The sequence below is a fragment of the Microcebus murinus genome, chromosome 12, assembly GCF_040939455.1.
Source record: "Microcebus murinus isolate Inina chromosome 12, M.murinus_Inina_mat1.0, whole genome shotgun sequence".
Lineage (NCBI taxonomy): Eukaryota > Metazoa > Chordata > Mammalia > Primates > Cheirogaleidae > Microcebus > Microcebus murinus.
The window spans coordinates 75,580,755-75,586,754 of NC_134115.1; the positions used below are offsets into that span (position 1 = coordinate 75,580,755).

The following is a 6,000-nucleotide window of genomic DNA, read 5'->3' on the forward strand; positions in this document are numbered from 1 at the left end:
ACTCTCTTAGTATCCCATTTCCTTGGGGACAGCAGAGAGTTTCTTCAACAAGAAGTCCCCGAGGGCCTGACACCTGCCAGCAGATGGCCAGGCTTTGGGGAAAACAACCTCTGGCAGACACAGCTCCTGCCTCACTCATGCTCTTGACCCCAATGGCATATAGTCTGCTGGGGCAGAGGAGACGATCATGGGGTCAACCATGACACACAGGAATCAGTGGGAGAAGCAGAGAAGAGTGGGAAGAGCGGATTCAAGCCCGTCTTAAGCGAGCATGGCTTCAGTTGGGCAGCACTTGCTTACCTGTGTCTACACTTCAGGTCCCGGGCTTGTGGGAGGGATGCGCTGTGGGCAGAGCTCTGCAGCTCACAGTCTAGTAGGGAAAACATCTTACACTAGGAGTCATACCCTGATTATTTAATTACATTTTCTGCAGGAGGGGAAACCTAAGGGGGCAAGTTGAAGACAGCAAAATGCCACCTTGCTGAAGAGAACATCAGGTGTGAAAGACAAGCTTTTGACCCTTTCTTAGCTTTGCTGTGTCTTTCCTCTCTCTTGTCAGAAGATGAATAGAATTACGGTGTCTGCACGACTTGCTCACCCTAATGGTTCCAACCAACCACCTTCTCAGGACTGGCAACTGGGTGTGAGTTCTCCTCCACTGGTCATCCTTAGTGTGGTGTTGGGTAAGTGACTTAAGCTTCTTCAGCCTCAAGTTCCCCATGTTTTATTAGGGATGGGGGAATGATACCTACTGGAAACTATGGCTGATGATGAAACGGCATGATGCCTGTAGAGCACTCAGTGAATGTGAGCTAGTATGATTATCCCCTGGACCCTCCTAGAAGAACATTTTAGATGCATTCTTGTAGAAGTTAGCGGCAGCCAACTCACCTGCTCTAGGGCAAGAGGTGAACAGTGGTTAATTCTGAAGCAAAGCTGTCTACTTTCAGAACTTATGAAATATCTCTGGCTCTTGGCCTAGGGTACTTGGGGAGGGTTAAAGGACCAACCAGAGCTATTTGAGTTACCATGGCTACATAATTAAGAATCTGTGGACTTCAGGACATTTCAAAAATCTGAGACAACTTGGCATGAAATATATATTTTTTGAAAATTTCCACTCACAAGTAGACTAAAAATACCCATGGAAGGGATTTTCCATTCATGACCTGCTTTCAACATGAGCATTTTGCTTTCGGTCCATGGTGGAGGGTCAAAGAGAGCGATGGTAGTGTTGTTGGTAACGGTGAGCAGAGGCTGCAAATGTGAGATAGGGAGAAAGGGAAAAGAATTTCTAGGCTCAAGGGCATAACTAAAAAAAAAAAAAAATCTGGTCACCAGGGTAAGAATCAAGTAGGTATGTGGACTTTTCTCCTCTACAAAGACGTCACAAGGTGCGTATGGCCCCTTATGGTAGGTATGGTAGGTAAGGCCACCGCTGTCTTTTGTATTGGGTGGAATTATTGCCTGGGATTGCAGGGGGCTGATTTCATCACACTTTGAGGGGATTTTCCTCCTTGGAAGGCAGCCTTTATCTAATGTTTCCCACATGTTGAAGGCGTTTAAAGTGGCCCAAGATTAGATTCAAGGGGATTCCCTGACATCTTACCAGAGTGAGAGGTGCTTGAATTGTAATCTTCCTCTCTGAGTCTTGTGTTGAATTTGTATCTGTGGTTTAGAGGCTACAACCATTTCCCGAAGGTCCTGGGATTTGCTGTCCTGAGGCTGGGGCATGCTGATTTCACTCTGTCTCCCAGTCAGCCCCTTTAAAACCAGATGTACCGCTCACCTGGCTCTCAGGGTGCAGGTACAGCTCTGGTTTCCCAATCAGGGCTCCCACCTGTAGAGCACAGAGAAGTGTGTGCCTACTTTTCTGGAATGAAAATCAGCAGTAGTGACCTGACTGCTACCTCTAGTTTCATTCTTCTGTCTCCCGGGGCTGAAATTTGAACTTTTCTGTTTCTAGGCAGAACAGTTGCACTACCATGAGCTGACCTTTTCTGAGCACCATGAAAAATGATACATGCAGGGCTACTCTGCAAAATCAATAGACACCAATGCCAGCTGGGGCTCTCTACCATCTTGGCCATTCACCAAGATACTGTTTAAGGTTCCTATGCTCAGCCAGCCCAGCCTGACTTTAGGAGGCAATGCAACATAGCAGAAAGAGTAGCAGGGTTTTAGTGAGAAAGCTTGGGTCAAAGCCAACTCTGCCCCTCACTTATGGAAAGACCTCAGATGAGTCACTTAATATTTTTGAGCTTGATTTCTCTATCTATAAAATGGAGCTACTAATTCATAATTTGCATTGTTAGAGTGAGAATTAGATGAGAAACCATAGGCAAACCCTCCCATCACATATGTGTTACATAGCTCTCATTTAACTTTGTGTGTGCCTGCGTGTTTTATCATCACAAAGAGATTGTATATTTAGAGCCAACTAAATGTTTATAACCTACTTTTTACATTTCAAACTGAAGTGGGCTTCAGTATGGAGGGGCTTGTGCTTTAGGTTAGCTGGATATTTTTTTTTTCTATAAGAAAGCACAGCTAGATGTCTATAGAAATCTAGGGAGGGTAGAAAATAGGTGTTCTTAATTCATTGTAAACACTAGAAAGAGTAGGATTAAGGGGGATGTGTTTTTCATTCTGTCAGCTTGAATTCCCTTTCCAGATTCCATTCTGGTTATATGATCAGGCTACTGCTGAATTTATGGGTGGCCACAGTCTGCCTGGAGGGGCATGTTTAGTCAGAAAGGAAGTGCTTTCCTTCTAAAGGCAGTGCTAGAAGCAGAGAAGCACTCAGAAAGAACACGGCAGAATGGCTCTGATTTGGTGACCTGCGTCTGCAACCTGGCTCCCTCCTTCTAAGTTCTAGAACTCTGGAAAAGTTACTCAACCTCTCTGCTCACCAAGCCCTCTCTTTTTTCCAATAGGCACAGTCCACGTTTCAGAGACCTGCTGTGGATCTTTAGTGAGATGATGTCCACAAAGAGCCCACAGGTTAGAGAGTAGGCTCATCATACATTTTGGCTATTACTGCCATTAAAATTAATTAAAATAATCAGCCTTGCTTAAGCCTTTTAAACTTCTCACACATACTTCTGTCTACTGCACTATTTGGGGAATTGCTCGTACTCCTGTTATAGAAGGTGACTCAGAAGGACAAAAATTCCTGTTGAAGTGCAGAATTGCAACTTGAGTGCACATCCCCTTGGCTTCATGATTTTTGTAACTGTGTTTCATGTTGTTAAGATCCTGTGGAAATGTCCCAGAGGCTAAGAGCAATGGAGTCCATTTTAGACCCTCTGACCCCATGTCAACCAAAGCAGCTCCCCACCCACCTGCCATATACTCAGGTTTCACCTGAAATGCATTTGATGAATATCTCAATTGTTAAAAATAAGTTTAAAAATCATTGTCTTAGAACATTAATCTTGGACAAATCCTTATAAAATGATAAGCAGAGAAGCCAAGAAAAGCCTCCATGTATTGAACCCTTACCATGTGTCAAGAGTTCGCCATGTCTTATCTCATCTGAAGGTTGCAAGAGTCCTATGGGATATAGACTGCCATCCTCTTTATATGAATGACAAAGCTAAGCGCTGGGAGGTTAGTAGCTTCTTGGAGTGGGGGGAGAGGGGTGGTTAGTGGTAGATAAGATGGGGAAGCAAAGTTTTAAAAATAAAGCATAGAGTAAAGAAATATCTTCAATGACTATAAAGCTTGGCAACATCCCTTTCAATCTTTATCCAATTCACCCAGAAAATACTCAAGTCACGTACCCTTTTGTTTCCCCAGACTCAGTCATCTTCCCGAAATGCACAGGGCCAAGATTCACCAACTCGTATCTCTTGCAAAGAAAGGGCGCCAATGCATATGATGCCAGCACACTTTCCACTAGTTTATTTAGGACTGCACAAACTTTTCCCCAGTCCCGAATTGGGCTCGCCATATCCCAGGACAAGGTGGAAACTGGCTGGGGTGGGCAGGAGTTTTCATTTCTAAAGCACATATGGGAAAGCTCCATAAAACAGGGAGAAAAGTTCCACAACAACATGAAAAAGAGGCATTCCTTCTTCAGGCAAGGCTCCCTGTCCCTCTCTCCCTCCGGACAGAAAGCATTTCCAACGAGTCCCCAGCGGCAGTGCACTTTATAGCTGACAGCTTTAGAATCTGCAAGTGCCTAAACTCAAAACCTAGTGACATTCTGGAATCGGAACACGACATTTACATCCAGCCCCCGGGCTGCTACCTTTTCTCCCAAGCTGTGCCAACACAACCTCCTGCTTGTAAAATACAGCCAAGTCTCCGACCTGCCAGCCGCCTGCCTAGTAAGCCGCTCTCAGACTGGGCTAAGGAACGCACAAGAAACAATCCACAATTGGCTAAGTGCCTCTTTTTACTTCCAGAGTGATAGCGGTTTTTGGCAATGACAATGATGATCCAAGCTTCCAGTTATTGAGCACTCCCTGTCAATCTCTTTATACCTCATTTTTCTCCTCCTAACAACAACAGCAGTTATTGTCCCCATTTTAAAGAAGTGGAAACTGAGGCTCAAGAAGGTTATGGGCTTTTCTCGGGGTCATACGCAGGGTGGTGGTGGAGAAAAAAGAAGTTGCCTCTGGCTTGGAAACCTGAGCTCTTAACCCACCTGTACAACACCGGTGGGCGAGAGGAGCCCCTGGGTGCTTTCCAAAGCCCACCAGCGGGGAGGTAGGCTGCCTACCTGGGAGAAGTTGTTCCTCAGGGCTTTCTGTGATGAGAGGTGAGAAGGGAGAGGTAATTCTGGAAAGATGTAGGACACCACTAGCTCTAAGCACTCCAAACATGCATGTGTGCCCCACCTGAGGATCCGTGAATAGGGAGGTATAAACAACACAACCCCCTGCCCTTAAGAACCAAAGCTGGTGTCAGCACTCTTGGGCTGGCCCTAGGAGTCGCCTCCTGCCTCCTGCCCCAACCTTCATCTCTTTGCAAGTCTGACCACTGATGCTGCCAGGATCCAATGAGGGGATGGGTACAAAACCCTTTGTGAACTGTAAAGGCTGTTTGGATGTGAAATTTTGTTGTTCTCTCTAAAACGATATCTCTCTGCCCCTGACCCATCCAAGAGTAAGGCTATGAGCAAACTCCACTTTAAAACTTTACTTCCCTAACTCTCGAAGAAAGATTACCCACAGGTGAATTGACCAGGCAAGGGGTTCAGAGAAAATTCTTACTTTTCCTCTGCAGAACGGCAGAGATAAGAACTTTAGAAAAAGTTCCTTCCAAGTGTGAGTACTCACAGAGCTAAAAAAAAACATACACAAATGAAAGACAGGGATGGGGAACCTGGGGGGATGGGGGCAAGTGAGAAACGGTAAGGTAAGGTGCATCCGATCATAACCAACAACGCACACCCGCTTTTGCCAGCGGTGAAAATAAAGCAGAAGTTTTATAGTGATAAAACCACAACCCATTTGGTACCAGGAATGCAAACAGGACGTCGTAAGGATCTTGGGTGATGGGAGTGAAACACGCTTACCTTTCCGCAGCGGGAGAGACCTAGATCGTTCAGTGAGCCAGGTCCAGTACCTGGGCGAGAGCGGCGGCGGGTTCCCACGTGCGTGGCCCCCAGGGTCCCCCCAGCCGCGCCGTCTTTGTGCAGACCGGAGGCGCGGGCGCGTGTCTGCGCGCGGGAGAGGCGGGTGACAGTAGGCAGGCTGTGGCCAGTGCAGCCAGCTTTGGCTGGCTTATATAGCAGCTCCTTCCTCTGTAATGGGACGCCTCGCCTCCAGACATCCTTTCCCACTTTTGCAGTTGGCGAATTAAAGGAACAGCCCTCCCAGCGGAACAGGGTTAGCTCATGAAAAAGACGCACTCGCTCCTGGCTCTCGGCCGAGGGAACCTATTTGCATACAATTTATGGCGAAAGTAGGAATTCCCGCTCCCCCGCCTCCTGCCCCCGACAGACACAGATCGTTAGTGGAGTGTGATTTTTGCTTCGCTCCGCACGCG

General features: G+C 46.7%; 1 protein-coding gene across 5 annotated transcripts in view; it reads right to left on the bottom strand.

Moving 5' to 3' along the window:
* Positions 1–5,792, bottom strand: part of TNC (tenascin C) — a 90,473-nt gene extending 84,681 nt beyond the window's left edge. The window contains exon 1 of one of the 5 annotated variants that reach the window (XM_076008984.1): positions 5,528–5,792. The gene's annotated coding sequence lies outside the window, so the exon portion shown is untranslated. The remainder of the gene's footprint in view (positions 1–5,527) is intronic. The other 4 variants (XM_012768799.3, XM_012768800.3, XM_012768802.3 and 1 more) reach the window with 4 other exon arrangements.
* Between the last annotated feature and the right edge of the window lie 208 nt (positions 5,793–6,000).